Raw genomic sequence first — 17,716 nt, 5'->3', positions numbered from 1 at the left:
TAAGAGGTTTCCTCTTTTTAGAAAAAAAGTAAAGGTTGATGGGGTATAAAGCACATTTCTTCAAACCATCTACAGCGGGTCCTACCCAGAGGATCACCCCTAACTATTATAATGGAACCATTTGGTGGTAATTTATGATATTCTCAGTACTGAGTTTCAGAAAAAAATCTCAGCTGCCTCTGAGACGATGTTTTGCAGAATCCAAACATCAGGGCTTTTGCTGCAAAAAGGGAACAAAAGGGGCAGCCCCAGTTAGAACCACTGCTTAGGGGCAGACGTATGGCACGGTGGTTAAGATGCCACTTGGGGTGCCTGCATCACATGTCAGAGTGCCCAGATTCAAGTTCCATCTCTGCTTCTAATTCCAGCCTCCTCCTAATGTGCATCCTGGAGGCAGAAGATGATGGCTCAAGTATTTGCATCTTGGCCACCCACATGGGAGATCCAGATTTGGTTTCTTGCTATTGGCTTCAGCCCATAGCTGGCCCAGCCATAGCTGTTGTGGACAACTGGGGAGTGAACCAATGGACAGAAGATCTCTCTCTTTCTCTCTCTCTCCTTTTCAAAATAATAATTTCTAAAAAAAAAAAAAAAAAAAAAAAAAGCACCACTGCCTTAGCAGGAGGACTTCAGACACTCAAACAGGTGATTCTGAAAGATAGAAAATGTTTAGGAGATGTGGAAAATACTGAGACAACCCTTTCAACATCTTGTTTTGCTGAGGGCTTCCTTTAGAGGTGAAATCTGGGATGCTGGAGTAGGCAAAAGCCATTGACCACACTTACAGCAGTGGGTACCGAGTGAGATGCTCCTTATAAATGAAGCAGGCAGCTTCCTGCCCAACAGAGGGTGGTTGAACAATGTCCACGTAGCAGGGCAGGGCTTGCCATCCAGAGGATGAGATGGCAGGTCTTACCCAAGCAAACAGCACTTGGACTTGAGAAGTTCCGTAAGTAATCCCTGGTGGGTGTATCTGACCCTGGTAGGGTGTGGAGAGCTAAATATGTTGTCTGCTAAAATGTGAGACCAGATCATGGTGCTTCTGAATGCTAAGGCAGACCCTAGGTCCTTAACTGTGGTGCAGAGGGGAGATCTGCAAGGATAAGGGGAAACCCTAGCTGATCTAAAGATCTAGACACGTTACCAAGTCAGGTCCTTGGGTCTAGGAGAGCCAAACACAAAGCCAGTTGCTAGATTTCACGTGCGGGGTACAGACTGGGTGCCAACATTCACAGGACCTGTGGCCCATACTTTCCTCTGGCAAGTCCTGAGTTCAGACTCAGAGCCCGTGTTCAGGTGGAGACTGAGAGATCTCAACTACGAGACTGGCAAACAAGGCAGCATGGAGCCAAACCACAGAGAAACACGGAAGCTGCTCTCTAGGACCCTCCGAAGGAAACTCACAATATCACAGTTCATTTTCATCATCCAAATTCATGAATCAGTGGAAATTCAAGTGATAAACAGGGACAGATAGATGGGTGAGGACAAACAATAGATATTACAAGAGATATCACAGGGAACGCACAAAAACTTCAACTGTTAAATTAGGCAAAGCTGATGAAACAAAATGAGCAATGAAATGTCCTTTGATACCAGCAAGAGAGACTTAAAAGCAGGAGAAAGATTCGTAGGAACACATTTTTTTAGTTTGCTGGTAAATCAAGATCATAAGATTAATGATGACTTTAAAATGGCTAAGGCATTGAACTGATTTCCTTAATATGTCTTTAATAAGAGAAATGGAACCAAGCAGCAGTTTCAATTAGGTGGTAATATAGAGTTTGCAAAAACGTCCACAGCTGGTAAAGGAAACCTGGAGCCCGGATAAACAGGCAGCTCGGCAGGTTTTAATGTGATTCATCCTTGGAAGTGATGCCTGCAAATAATCCACACCATGCAGGGGAGGGGTGAGCAGAGTGGGGAGGGGAAGGAGGAGTAGGGGAATGAGCCCGGCACCTAGAAGAGTGCCATGCATTCTGCTGGGGGAGATGAGGATCATACATGAAATACATGGGATATCCTTGTTACATTGATAAGAAGCAGGCGTGAAGTATGTTACCACTCCCAAGAAACGGGCAGGGGATGAATAGTTAGGAACATGGGGAAGGAGTTATACAGGTGGTTGTTATCATGATCATGTTTTCCCTTGTGTCTTTAACATGTTCAAAAGAGCTTGCCAGATCATTAGGCGAAAGCTAACTTTGTTTTGAAGATCATATGTTAGGTTTTGTTCAGTCCAACAAATCTTTGCCAAGCCCATATTACATGCTCCATCTGTACTGGGGGAGTAGAGGATGCAGAGAATATTCTATCCAGTCCCTGCCTTTGTGGAGATGATGAACTCATGCAAGCACAAATACTGAGCTAGAAAATAGTGCAATGGACGTGGGTTAAACTGTCAATCTGTGAGGTACAGCCTCCCAGGGCCGGGGCAGAGAACTGAGATGCTCACATGGACTTCAGCTTTAGGGAAGATGACACTTGCAATAAGCCTTAAGATGGAAAGGTCTAAGCAAAGAGAGCATGAGCTTTCTCTGCAGAGGTTAAAAGAACAGGCACTGCGCATGGAGGGTGGTAAACAAGGGGGCTGGAGCAGAGAGCGTGTGCCGAGGAGTGGGAGCAGATAGAGGATAGCAGGAACGCCAAGCTGCTGACAGAGCACTAGACAAAAGAACAGACCACGGATTGGCCAGCAAGGAGTGACATGGAAACAGTGGATTTTCAGAAAGGCTAAGCCCTGGGGAACACAGAAAAGACTCGAGCGCGGATTGTGAGGAGGTTGTGCCTGCAAAACAAACTCATGGCTCCTCCTGCCACCCCTGCAATCTGAATCCTACCGCAGCCTTCGAGTAGCAGTGGAGCTGGTCTCTGAATCAGGCTTTCTGCTGCTATGCTAGCCCCTACCTTGGTCAACTTCAACGTGGCAGTCAGAGTGAGCTGCCTAAGTAAAGGCGGAGTCTAAAACTGCTGTGTGGAGAGCCCTCCAGAGACACAGGTGCATACAATGCCCACACAGTGCTACCTCAGCCAGCTCCCACTGAAGAACTCATTTTCTGCAACTTTCCCCCTCACCAACTGCTATTCCTCAGGATGGTGGCCACAGATTTGCCACAGCATCCTTGCACTTGCTTCTGTCTTTGCCTACATCATTCATTCCCTAAACATACAGTTCCTCTTCCCACCCTGTGTTCTATATCAATATCACCTTCTGTCATCTTTCCAAAATTGCAAGCTCTCGGCCCCTAACACTTTTTGACCCCTTCCTCTTGTTTTTCATTTGTACTCTTGACCGCCTTATATATAGATTCAAAAAATTAGGTTGTTGATGTCTCCCCACTGCCTCCATGAGGTAGAGATGTGTGTGTTTACCATTGTTGTTGCCATATTCCCAGTACTGAAAGCAGACCTGCATAGACACTCAGGTGTGTTTATTGAATGGATAGAAGGATGGATACATAACTGAATATTACAGAAGGGTGAGACGTGTTGTGGATATAAAATGAAGGAGAAATGTAGAAATGTAGCAAATGCAGGGGATAAGGGGAAGCTCATGTGCGGATGCCAGACTTTGGTGACTGTGGAAGAATTAAGGAGCTGTGTGTTTTGTCAGCAGAAGTGTCACTTTGATCCAAGATATCTCAAACCTGAGGCTGATAGGCGAGCGTTTTATGGAGGAATTCATCTTTGAAATATGATAAACATCTGAATGAGACCCATCCAGTTACCTGTTACCAGAAAAGATCTCAACGTTTTCTTTCAAGAATGTTCTTAATGAAGTATTTAAACACAAACTTTTCCACCTTCTAGCTTTAGTTCTTCTTGACATCACTGAAGAAAGTCTGTTTTCACACCGATTAGAATTTTAAAATCAAAATTAGTATGTACTATTCACTTCAAGAATTCCTTTTTAAAATAACATATTGAGGATTCTTATGATAAATATTACAATGTATTGTTTCACAATTTGAAATCTCGGGGCCGGCGCTGTGGCTCAGTGTGTTAAAGCCATGGCCTGCAGTGCTGGTATCCCATATGGGTGCCAGTTCGAGTCTCAGTTGCTCCACTTATGATCCAGATCCCTGCTAATGCACCTGGGAAAGCAGCAGAGGATGGTCCAAGTGCTTGGGGCCCTGCACTGGCATGGGAGACCTGGAAGAAGCTCCTGGCTCCGGGCTTCAGCCTGGCTCATTCCTGGCTATTGCGGCCATTTGGGGATGAACCGTGAATGAAAGATCTCTCTCTCTCTCTCTCTCTTTTTCTCTCTCCTCCTCTTTCTCTGTAACTCTGCCTTTCAAATAAATAAATAAATCTTTTTTAAGAAAAAGAATTCTCAAAGAAACTCACATTTGTGGAAGTTGAAATATAAAAAGATACGAATGAGTGATATGAAGGAGACAGTGAAAAGGACTGCTCTAGTGGTGGAAAAGAATGCACTAGCAGGTGAGATTCACCAGGTGTTTGAGAAGTAAGTGGGAAACCTTAAGTATGAGAACACTGCGATTATGTGAGTATTACTAAGGGCCAATTATATCCTGAAGATAATGAAGGCCTGCAGGAGATGAATAGGCAAATGAACACCATATATGAACAACACTTTCCCTAGTAGTTTACAAGGAGGCTCTCATATCCAGCAGGAGGCCAGGCAAGCGCCTGGCCCAAGGCCAGGACAAGATCTAACGCTGAGTTCCAGAGACAAAGCTGACCTGTTATTCCAGCCTATTGGAAAGATTGAGACTTAAAAAGGGCACATCCCATTTCACAATTTGAATCCCAAAAATTTTAGGGTAACCTCTTGTCCTAGTTTACCCACGACTGGAGGGTTTCCTAGAGCACGGGACTTTCAGTGCTACAACTAGGATAGTCCTGGTAAACCTGGCTTGTTCATTTTACATCTCTTTTAAATTCTCTGAGCCTGCAGACAGAGCATACCCTCCCCTACCTAGGGTGAGCTACTTCCTCTACTTCCCTACTCCCTCTTGATTGAAAACAGCATAGCCTCTCCCCTTTAAGACATCCTGTACCCACCTCACAGTCTACCCCCTCCTCTCCTCCTGGGCTATGGGGACTATAAGTAGGATTAAGTCATATCCAGCTGGGGACATGCTGGGCCTGATAAGAGAGAAATGGGACTCAACTCCAAAGAGGCTGCAATTCTAGCCAATATGAATGGGCAGATGCCAGGCAGTACCAGTGGGACTGGATTCTGAGGCTGCTTGACCAAGAGGTGTTGGAGTGTAAGATGGGATAAGGGAGTTTATTGATTTGGGAGCAATCTCCAGTGATACAGGATTTATACCTTGGCACATCCCCCAGGAGATGGTGTCACCTTGTTACTAGGATGGCTCCTAGAATGGTGGAAAAAGCAACGGCCCACAATAACTGAAGTTGGAATGCCAAGTTTTCCTTGGCAAATAGAGGAAGAAGGGATTAAAAAGCTCACAGCAGTACATGTGGTAGACTAGATATGTGAGGCCCAAAAAGCCAGCAAAGGGTTATGTTCCACAAAAAGACCCAGAGGATACACCATTAACCAAGGCCATTATAAATAAGCTGGTGAGAGGGGCTCCAGCATTGCTAAAATGTTCGGCAATGATGAAAGGACCCTAAATGTTGTACATGTCCCATAATTTCTTTATCCAGTCTACTGTTGATGGGCATTTGGGTTGGTTCCAGGTCCTAAACAACACTCTGGCCTCAGAATCAGCCCTCAAGGCATTCAGATCTGGCTGAAGAGCCCATGAGAGTATAGCAGGCATGGAAAGCCAAGATATCATGGAAAAAAAAAAAAAAAGACCTAAATGAATGATCTCTGTGAGTGAGATCCCAGTGGAAAGAACGGGGCCATCAAAGAAGGAGGTACCCTTCTCCGAAGGGAGGAGAGAACCTCCACTTTGACTATGACCCTATCGGAATAAGATCAAAGTCAGCGAACTCTAAAGGCTTCCATAGCCCTGGCAACTCATGACTAGAGCCTAGGGAGATTACTGACGCCATGAACAGGAGTGTCAAATTGTTAAATCAGCAACAGGAGTCACTGTGTACTTACACCCCATGTGGGATCTGTCCCTAATGTGTCGTCTAAAGCCAAGTGATGCTATGACTGGTACTGAAACGGTATTTTTATACTTTGCGTTTCTGTGTGGGCACAAACTGATGAGGTCTTTGCTAATTATATACTGAAGTGATCCTCTGTATATAAAGAGAATTGGAAATGAAAAAAAAAAAAAAAAACCTGGTGTTAAAATGGAAATGGCATAGAAAATTAATTAATTTGAAAAAAAAAATTATGTAGGATCTCTGTCTTTAATGTGCTGTACATTGCTATTTAATGCTATAATTAGTAATCCAATGGTAGTTTTTTCACTTGATGTTGCTATATGGGCAAAAAGTTGAAATCTTTACCTAATATATACTAAACTGATCTTCTGTATACAAAGAGAATTGAAAATGAATCTTTACATGAATGGAAGGGGAAAGGGAGCGGGAAAGGGGAGGGTAGCGGGCGGGAGGGAAGTTATGGGAGGGGGGAAGCCATTGTAACCCATAAGCTATACTTTGGAAATTTATATTCATTAAATAAAAGTTTAATTAAAAAAAAAAAAAAAAAAAAAAAAAAAAAAAAAAGAAAGGACCCTAAATGTTAATAACAGAGGTGATGGTAGGACCCCAGAATACCAAGGGCTGGGTACTGACATGTAACAGCCTGAAGCAAGCCAGGTGGATACAATTACACTACTGAGCAGCAAGGTCAGGGGGGCAGCCCAAATGACCTTACCTAAGAGTTAGGAGATGATTACAGTGGCCCCTGGACCCAGCACCAGCAACAACACAGCATTATCATCCGGGAACTTCTCAAATCCTCAAGACCTCCTCAGACCTGCTGAATCAGTAACTCTGGGGAGGGGACCCAGCCATCTGTGGTTTAATGAGCTCTCCAGATGATTATAATGCAAACTAAAGTTTGAGAACTACTGAATTAAGACAACACAGGCTTCAAGGATTAAAGAGATGGATAAGGAATAGATGGACTCATTTTATACCATCAGAAGAAATGAGGGCTGGTTAGTGAGACAACTGATAAATAAAATGTCAAAATATTCTGCTCCATTTCTGGGCTCCAGATAGTTTTCACACCTGAACTGACCAAACAACTATAAGTATCCCCACAAAAGGGACTCTGCAGAACCACAGCAAGTATCCATGCCAACAATTCTCCCAGTTCTTGTCCAAACTGATGGTCATTTTACTTGGGCAACTGTAACTTGGGAAACAAGACATTTCAAACACTGGCCCAAGCTGGCATTAATCCCTGGAGTCTTTAAGTATAATTATGTTCTCCTGTTGTTGGAGTGGGTACCTATAGAGCGGTGGTAATTAATGGAGTTCTGATCAAAGTCTAGGACTCACTTGTTGGTCACTTCCCTAGTCTAAGACATTGATACACTTGAGTTGGCACAACTCTCACACTGGGCCACTTGTCTGTGGTAAAGGATTACCGTAGTGGAAAAGACCAACAGGAAATGTCTAAAACTATCTCCATATCCCAAGCAAATAGTATTACAGAATGTTGCCTCCAAAAGAGATGATAGAAATTATATTGCAGCTAAGGCCCCTCTTCCAGGCCAGCTCATTGCTGTGACCAGGGAGTACAGTGGAGGATGGCCCAAGTGCTTGGGCCCTACACCCCATGGGAGACCAGGAGAAGCACCTGGCTCCTGCCATCGGATCAGTGCGGTGCGCCGGCCACAGCGTGCCAGCCGCAGCGGCCATTGGAGGGTGAACCAACGGCAAAAGGAAGACCTTTCTCTCTGTCTCTCTCTCACTGTCCACTCTACCTGTCAAAAGAAAAAAAAAATAGAAAGAAATTATATTGCAGCTAATGATTTAATAGATGATGGGCTCTATTATATTTCCATATAATTCACCACTATGGCCATTGAAAATCCAGGCAGACCCTGGAGGATGATGGTAGCTTCCCATAAACTCAGTGCTCTCACAGATATTTTGTGAAATGTGGTATCCTCACTAGAAGAGATTAATACAGTGTGGAGCTCATGTTATGTGTGGCCATTACTTTAACAAATGTGTTATTTTCTATTCTGATGAGAAAGTATTTACATTCATGTTGAAGGAGTGACAATATATAAAGTTTGATTTAAGATTATAGTAAATTTCCTGCTCTCTGTCATAATGTAGTCAAAACAGAAGTAGACTTTTTGAGATCCCATTGAACATTTCCTTTATCCACTACATCAATATGCATCATATTATGTACTCTAGAAAGTAGGAGAAAAACTATAGATGTAAGGCCTGGCATGTCAGTAAAATGTTTGAGAATTCAGTTATTGGAGGTGGCTTGGCCACTTCCTCTAAAATGGGAAACAACTCATTTCATCTTGTACTTTCTACAATGTAGAAGGAAGTGGAAGGCCCCCCGGGGTTGGAGCAGGGGATTCTTCATTTTCTGAGGACAGTGTTTTTCACATCTGGGATACTGCCCTGGCCCAGGTGATAATAACCAACAATTCTGTTAGCTTTGAGTAGGGCCCTCATCACTAAAGTGGTCTGCATCATGCCTAGGCAGACCCTATGGTGGAAAAAAATGCTGTGTGAAATGTATGGCAAGTTTTGGTGGGAAAACCATAATAAATGCCCCTAGAATTCTATTGCAAAGATATTCCCTCCACTAGAGGATGATAAATCTTTTCAAAAACTATTCTGCCAATTATGAGCAAAGTTCCATCAGAACCCACCAAGTCACATCAACAATCCATTTTAGATGGAGGTGAAACATCTAGGATGGAATATGAACAGAACTTGGATGGCATAAGCAAGTTGTCTGAACAGACATTTCATACCTCCATATCACCTGTTGCACCCGTGCCCTCCCTCAGACCATATTTGTGGTCCTCACTAGGGTTCATTTACAACCAGCTGTCGGAGGAACTAGTTTTAGAGAGATTCTATGGTTTAAAAGTTTGTCCTCTCCAAACCCCATGATGAGATTTAACTGTAATTGTTAACAATATTGAGGTGCATCTTTTTTTAAAAAAGATTTATTTATTTTATTTGAAAGTCAGAGTTACACAGAATGAGGAGAGGCAGAGAGACAGGTCTTCCATCAGCGGGTTCACTCCCCAATTGGCCTCAACGGCCGGAGCTGCGCCAATCTGAAGCCAGGAGCCAGGAGCTTCTTCTAAGTCTCTCACGCAGGTGCAGAGGCCCAAGGACTTGGGCCATCTTCTACTGCTTTCGGCAAGAGCAGAGAGCTGGATCAAAAATGGAGCATCTGGGAATAGAACCAGAGCCCATTTGTGATGCTGGCACTGCAGGTGGAGGCTTAACCTGCTAAGCCACAGAGCCAGCCACAAGAGGTGCAACTTTTAAGAGATGATCAGGCCACGAGGGCTTCAGCCTCATAGGTGGGCTGATGCCTTTATAAAAAGGCAAGTTCTGCCCTCTCCTGATCTCTCTTGTCCTTGTGTTTTCTGCTATGGGATGACTCAGCAAGAAGGCCCTTGATAGACACGGGCCCCTTGCTGTTGAACTTCCTAGCTTTCAGAAATGTAAAAAAATACATTTCTGTTCTTTATAAATTACCCAGTATAAGACATTCTGTTATAGCTGCACAAAATGAGCTATGACAAGAGGTGAATGTAAGCCAACAATGGATTTCAGCTGCCATGCGGACTCACTCGGGGATGGCCTTGAATGATAGTAGAAAGACAAATTTCTCCCAAAGGGCAGAGCTCCAGGAGGTGCACCTGCTTAAATATTTTATTTTTTATTTTAGTGTGTTTTGTGTGTGTGTGTGTGAGCAAAGCAATATTTATTTAAGTCAGAAACCTCCTGCTGCAACATCAGCTTGGCGGCTCCAAGAAAGGAAGACCCCAGTATTATATTTTTTAAAACATATAATGACTTACAGCATACAGATACCCTCAACTGGATATAGCTTGATAAATCCATTGTAACTGAAAGTATATTAAGTTGAAAATATATTTAAAACATCTAAGCTATTGAACTCATAGCTTAACAACACCATACACTGCAAAGTTTCATAATTTACCCTTGTGATAGCATGAGGCTACCTGGCACTGTTCAGCATTGTGAGCGAGTATCATATTGCATATTGAAGTATAGTTTCTTTATTTTCAAAGGTTTCATTTTATTTATTTGAGAGGTCGAGTTACAGACAAAGGAAGAGACAGAGAGAAAGGTCTTCCATCCTCCGGTTCACTTTCCAAACGGCCACAATGGCTGGAGCTGAGCCTATCTGAAACCAGGAGCCGGAAGTTTTTCTGGGTCTTCCAAACAAGAGCAGGGGTCCAAACACTTGGTCCATCTTCTACTGTTTTCCCAGACCATAAGCAGAGACCTGGATCAGAAAAAGAGCAGTGTGGGATACAAACTAGCTCCCAAATGGGATGCTAACACCACAGGCCAAGGCTTAGCCTATGACACCACAGCACTGTCCCAAAGTATAGCTTCCATTGAATGCATACCATTTTCGTACCATTGTAGGGCTCAAAAATATGTTGATTCATTGTATGTTGGGATTGTTTGCACATAGGAACTCAGGGGAATTGGTGGTGAATAGCCAGCTAGCTGTTCAGAGATCTGGATGGAGAAAAAGTGGACAAAAAGTTCTGGGATAGAAGTATATGGGGGCTAGTGCCGTGGCTGAACAGGCTTATCCTCCGCCTAGAGGCACCGGCACACCGGATTCTAGTCCCGGTCGGGGCGCTGGATTCTGTCCCCGTTGCCCCTCTTCCAGTCCAGCTCTCTGCTGTGGCCCGGGAGTGCAGTGGAGGACGGCCCAAGTCCTTGGGCCCTGCACCCCATGGGAGACCAGGAGAAGCACCTGGCTTCCTGCCTTCGGATCAGCGCGGTGCGCCGGTTGCAGCACGCCAGCCGCGGCGGCCATTGGAGGGTGAACCAACGGCAAAAGGAAGACCTTTCTCTCTGTCACTCTCTCTCACTGTCCACTCTGCCTGTTAAAAAAAAAAAAAAAAAAAAAAAAAAACATATGGATGCAAGGATGTGAATGAACACAAAGGGTGAGGATATTGACTGCCAGCCAATCACCAACTTGCCAGCCTCAAAGCCCAATGTTGACACCCGAGCCTGGCACTGTTCCTGGAGAGATCAGTTGGCCTCTTAGAGGCACTTGGTAGCAAGTGCACTACATTGGACCCATACCTGAGAATAGACAGACTTATTCTAACAGGAATAGACCCATATTCTAAGTATAGTTTGCTTTTTATTCTTGTGATGCCTCAGAGAAGAACACTATTTAAGGATTCATGAAATGTTTGACTCACAGGCATGATCCACACATACCACATACCTTGAGGCAGACCTGGGAATCATTTTACAGGTGTGAAAGTGATACATCTGATACCAGATCTACAAGGCATTTCACGGATTGTACCATTTACCTGTGTTGGGACATCCTACCAAAGGTGAAGTTGAAACACCAGCTTAGAAATAACTTTCTAATCTGCAAGTACAGGGCCTCATCTTCCAGAACACAGTATATATGTTGAATTCAAGATCTTCACCATGTCATGTTTCTAACAGGGAGACTACATGGTCCAAAACCAAGACATGGGAATAGGAACATCCCTATTTAACACCACTCCTTATTTTTTATTTATTTATTTATTTATTTATTTATTTATTTATTTATTTATTATTTTTTGACAGGCAGAGTGGACAGTGAGAGAGAGACAGAGAGAAAGGTCTTCCTTTTTGCCGTTGGTTCACCCTCCAATGGCCGCCGTGGTAGGCGCACTGCGGCCGGCCCACCGCGCTGATTGGAAGCCAGGAGCCAGGTGCTTCTCCTGGTCTCCCATGGAGTGCAGGGCCCAAGGACTTGGGCCATCCTCCACTGCACTCCCTGGCCACAGCAGAGAGCTGGCCTGGAAGAGGGGCAACCGGGACAGAATCCGGTGCCCCGACCGGGACTAGAACCCGGTGTGCTGGCGCCGCAAGGCGGAGGATTAGCCTAGTGAGCCGCAGCGCCAGCCAATTTAACACCACTCCTTAATTTTATGTTTTTCTTCCAGTTCCCATGACTCTGCTCATACGATTAGAGTCTGGTTCTCCAAAAAAAAGAACACACTTTCAACCTGGAAAAGCAGAAAGAGTCCATTGATATATAGGTTATATTTGTTTTCTGGGCACTCTAGGTTCCTTGTGTCCAGGGACCAGCAAGCAAGAAGAGAAATCATCTTAGTAGGATCCGTTTACCATGACCATCAGAAGGGTTTGGGAACTGCTTTTACAGTGAGGCAGGAAGGCATATGTGCACTATACAGGGCATCTACTTGGGTGTCTTCTGGTCCTCCCTTGTCCAGTTGGGATTATGAAACATAGCAACCTCAGCCTGAGAAAGGCATCATGACCAGGAGCTCAGGCTGCTCAGGTGAGAGACTCTGGACCATGGCACCAGGTAAGCTACGAAGACGAGGAAAGGCAGTAGCTGACAGGGAGGGGATTCTGGAATGGATAGTGGAAGAGGGAGACAATGATTATCAGTTGTAGCTCCAAAGTTGGCTGCAATGGTAAGGAATTATAATGTATCCCGATAATTTTTTTCTTTAAAGTTTTCCCACAGAGAAGAGCCCCACCAAAGCCCTGGGGGAGCAGCCCCTGCACAGACATAAAATGTGAATCAGCAATGGCAGCTGTGAACTGCAGTGGACAGAGGAAGCACCGTAGAGGCCCTCCTTCAGGTAAGGAGGTATAAACCAGTTATCAGCTCCTGCAAGGTGTCCCTCCACCGGGACAGCTTCCTCGCCAAGGGGAAGACTCATATCCAACACTGATTGAGGCAGTGGTATAAAGATCACTTTAACACAGTTCTGATAAGCCATATATGTTGCAGGTGGCTGAGGTTTTGTTTGGCTTGCATTGTAGTTTGACTTCTCTATCTGCCCAATTCTGTTCCCCTATCCTCCTCGCCACAGGAGTGGGTTTCTAATAAACACCCAGCAGCCCAGACTCCTCTTCAGTTCGATGCCAGAGAGCCCAACCTGTGCCCCCTCAGCATAGCAATGCTTTTGGAGTTGGCTTACACATTTCCTCCTGCCACACACTACTCATCAGCCTCCCGCTGCACATCGCCCTCCCTGGGGAGTGCCAGGCAACCTTTTTGCACCCAGAACTTAATAGGGGTGATGTCCTGTAATTCTGCTCGGGAATCTATCCACAGCATAACAGCCCTACCTGGGTGCTCTCTCTCTGTGAGGACCTCCCTTCCCAACCTCACACTGGCTTCGTGGAATGCAAGCAGCTGGCTAGAGTAGGAATCTCTGTATTCAGAACAGAATGGAACAGTGGCAGATGTTTCCATAGGCCAACTGCAGGAGAAAACAAATTTAGCTGAAAACACACTGGTGCTTTCCATTAGGGTACAGGACATAGGCCTTGGCTGTTGAGCTCACCATGGTGACATCATGTGACATGCACAGGGACAAGTGCGACTTTGGAAAAAAGCAGAACTAAGTTCAGGAAATCTGATGGAATCATAGCAGAGGACACTTGTGCTAGAGTGTCCTTTATAATTTGGAAAACGCTCTGCTTTCTCTTTAGCCAAGAAAAGGAGATTGTGCAGAGAAGTTGCAAATAGCTTACATCTCTTTGCCCTGTATATTCCTATTTAGGAAATCACAATGTTGGAGAATCAGAAATTGGAAATGCTGATTAAGCTATCAATATGTCTCTCTGTGATTAATAGCTGTACTGAGCAAATTAACATAATAACCTTTTGTTGCTCAGAAAAGTTTCTTCTTTGGCTTGAGTTGACAGTTTAAAAGCGTGAATCCCTCATTGACTTTGGGATTTATACCACTAGGAATGGAAATGTTTAGCAAGGATAGGGGAAGCCCCAGGAGAGGGTGGACAAGGAAGCTTGATTATAAAAATATGGGCAATGAACTAATACCAATCTGGAAATTTACTAGATTTTCAAAGTGTTATTTAAAGTTGGAGATAGGATTGCTTATTTTCTGGGTGATTTGCCACATAATTTCTTTAGAGCTTTCTTTCAGCAATTTTAGTGGGTATATTGTGCTGTTTTTGCAGAAACAGAAACCCAATGTTGAGGTTTTTCTTGGAAACTCCAGGAAGAAACTCACAAGCAAAATATCTGATCACGTATTGCATGTCTAACCACTGAGATAAATCTTCCCAAACTTTCTCTTGACTCTTTTAAACTGCTGCAAAAACCATCCACATGTGTGGAATATGCCTGTTCTTGTGTTTAATGTTGCCATTTCCCATCTACTCAACACTCCACCAGAATATATTTTCCAAGAAGTTTTGTGGATGGCTAAGAGCATGTTCCCCTTTGTTGCTTCGACTTTATTCCAATGCTTTTAAAAATGTTTTTGACACTGTGCATGCTTATGCACTATCTTGTAGACATAAGGTCATATTTCTAGAGGAAAGACTAAAAAAAGCAAAAGGCCTTTTTTAGGGGTAGGGGAGTCTCATTTTCCCTCCCATGGGATGCGTATAGGACTGCAGGACAAGACCAATGATAACTTTGAAGATGTTAGTTATATTTACTGATTCCCTCATGCAGTTTGAAGTAGTTTGCAATAAGGACGTGCCAGAGTCAGCCAGGACCAGCTTGCGAATACTGATTGTGCATGGCCTTTCCAACTTCAGCTTCAGGAGTGTCACATGGGGAGCCTAAAATTGTCCACTGTGAGAGAACCACGGAAATCAGGAAATGGTGCAGTCACAGTGTGTTTGTGTGCGTGTTAATCCAGCAAGCCAATTTATCATCATTTGCTCACATATGAAGGTACTTCAAAAAGTTCATGGGAAAATAATTTTTATTTTGGTGTTTTTTTAAATTCAATTTTTTTCATAATATATATTTTCTGTGAACTTTCTGAAGGCCTGTTGTGTTCTGTTCAATCTCTCATGCCTATTTTTAAAATGGTTTATTTATTTGAAAGGCAGAATGACAGAGGGAGGAAGAGTGGGTGTAGGGAGAGGAACAGATATTTTTTCAACTGCTGGTTCACTCCCCAGGGCTGCAAATAGCTGGCACAGGGTGAAGCAAGGAGTCAGGAACTCCATCCAGTTCTTGATGTGGGTAGCAGGGGCCTAAGAACTTGGGCCATCATCTGCTGCCTTCCCAGGCACATTAGCAGGAAGCTGGATGAGAAGTAGAGCAGCAGGGACTTAAACTAACCCCCTGATATGGGATGCCATATAGAGTGTATTTATAATTCCTGTGTTAACATACTTGTTTACTAACTCTATCCTCGAGGTCAGAGGTTGGCTGGTTTTGAGTCAAATCCAGTCTGCAGATTGTTTTCATATGGGCCATGAGTAAGAGTGGCTTTACCTTTTTAAGAGTTGTAGGAAATAAACATCATTAGCCACTAGAGCAATACAAATAAAAACACTTGAAATACCACTGCATACCTACTAGAATAGCCAGAATCAAAAAAACATATAATAACAGCTTTGAGGAAGATGGGGAGAAATTGAAATCCTCATACTGTTGGTGGGAGTACAAAATGGTGCAGCAGTTTTGAGAAACAGTTTGGCCTTTCTTCAAAAAGTTAAACCACAGAGTGACCACATGATCCACAATTCCATTACTAGGTATATATGCAAGAGAAATAGAATGTGTTCATACAAAAACTCGCACATAAAATGCTCACAGCAGCATTACTGATATTTCCAAGAGTGCAAAGAACTCACCAGCTGATGATGTGATATGCCCATATAATGGAACATTCGCTGACAATTTAAAGAAATAACATACACTGCAACATGCATGAACTTTGGAAATAGTATAGCATGTGAAGGAAGTCAATCACAAGAGACAGCGTACTGTATGATCCCACTTACCTTACACATCCCAGAAAAGGCAAATCCAGACAGAAAGTAGACGGGACTTGAGGGAAGGGTGGGCAGGGAGTGACTACTAACGTGCATGGGCTACTTCTCAGGATGAGGAAAGTGTTTTAAAATTGACTGTGGTGATAGTTGCTCTACTCTGAATATACTGAACTCGACACTTTAAAAGACTGAAGTATTTGGTGTATCAATAAAATGTTATATGTTTTTTTAAAAAAGTGGTTTCTAGACTTTGGGACTTCACAGAGCGCTAAGGCATTTTGCACACACAGTTCTGGAGTCCGTCAGAGATCAACTTTCTTTGCTTTTTGTTTTGTAAACAGAAATGTATAAAATGACCACTTAGCACCAAAACTTCATAAAAGGACATTTTAACTCCTAAGGATTAATCAGGCATAAAGAACAATTCTTTAAGTGGAATAATCGTGGCTTCATTAAAACGTCTTAATTTTCAGTAATTAAAGATACAATTTATCATGTTCAAAAACCATTTTTAAAATTTTTTTATTTTTATTTTTTGACAGGCAGAGTGGACAGTGAGAGAGAGACAGAGAGAAAGGTCTTCCTTTTCTATTGGTTCATCCCCCAATGGCCACTGCGGCCAGCGTGCTGCGGCCAGCACACCACGCTGATCCGAAGCCAGGAGCCAGGTGCTTCTCCTGGTCTCTCATGTGGGTGCAGGGCCCAAGGACTTGGGCCATCCTCCACTGCACTCCCGGGCCACAGCAGAGAGCTGGACTGGAAGAGAGGCAACCGGGACAGAATCCGGCGCCCCAACCGGGACTAGAACCTGGGGTGCCTGTGCCGCAGGCGGAGGATTAGCCTATTGAGCCACAACGCCAGCCCAAAAACCATTTTTAAAAAGATTTTTATTTATTTGAAAGACAGAGTTAGAGAGAGAGGTAGAGACAGAGAGGTCTTCCATCTGATGGTTCACTCCCCAAGATGGCCGCAATGGCCGGAGCTACACCGATGCGAAACCAGGAGCCAGGAGTCTCCTCTGGGTTCCCCACATGGGTGTAGGGGCCCAAGGATTCAGGCCATCCTCCTCTGCTTTCCCAGGCCATAACAGAGAGCTGGATTGGAAGAAGAGCAGCCAGGACTCGAACCGGTGCCCATATGGGATGCCGGTGCTTCAGGCCAGGGCTTTAACTCGCTGCGCCACAGCGCCAGCCCCTCAAAAACCATTTTCAAAAAGCACTTCAGTTACTAGTTTTATAAAGCATTTATATGGAGACAAAGTTGACATAAAAGGCAGAGCATGAGAGACAGAGAGAGAGAGAGAGACTTTTACCTGCTGGTGTACTCCCAAATGCCCACCACAGATGTGGCTCACTCAGATCAGACCCAGGAGTCAGGAACTCAATTTGGGTCTCTGTGTGATGGCAGAGACCCAGCCACTTGAGCTTTATCTGCTGCCTCTGAAGGTGTGCATTAGTAGGAAGCTGGAAGCAGGAGCGGAGCTGGGACTCAAATCCAGGCAATCTGATATGGGGTATGGGCAGCCCAAGTGATGCTTTAACTGCTGTGTCAAAAACCAGCTTGAAGAATTTTTTTTTTTAATTTTCAATTTCACAGGTACATACTTAGGTTTTTAATTCTTGTATGTATTTTAATAATTGATTTATTAATAATGTACACACAGAAGTTTAATTGATAAAAAAAAACTTTATTCAAAACTTGTAGAGAACCATGTAGTTCAAAACTGCAAAAATAAAAGACAATCTGGTAACTTAAAAATAAAGACTATCTAAAGCAACCACACCAACATCTACTATTTATAAAACAATCTCAAATGCATAGTTAATCCTTGTATTTCTGT

This window comes from Lepus europaeus, chromosome 2, assembly GCF_033115175.1.
Source record: "Lepus europaeus isolate LE1 chromosome 2, mLepTim1.pri, whole genome shotgun sequence".
Taxonomy (NCBI): domain Eukaryota; kingdom Metazoa; phylum Chordata; class Mammalia; order Lagomorpha; family Leporidae; genus Lepus; species Lepus europaeus.
The sequence above is the reverse complement of the archived record's forward strand: the minus strand, read 5'-3'. Positions refer to the sequence as shown.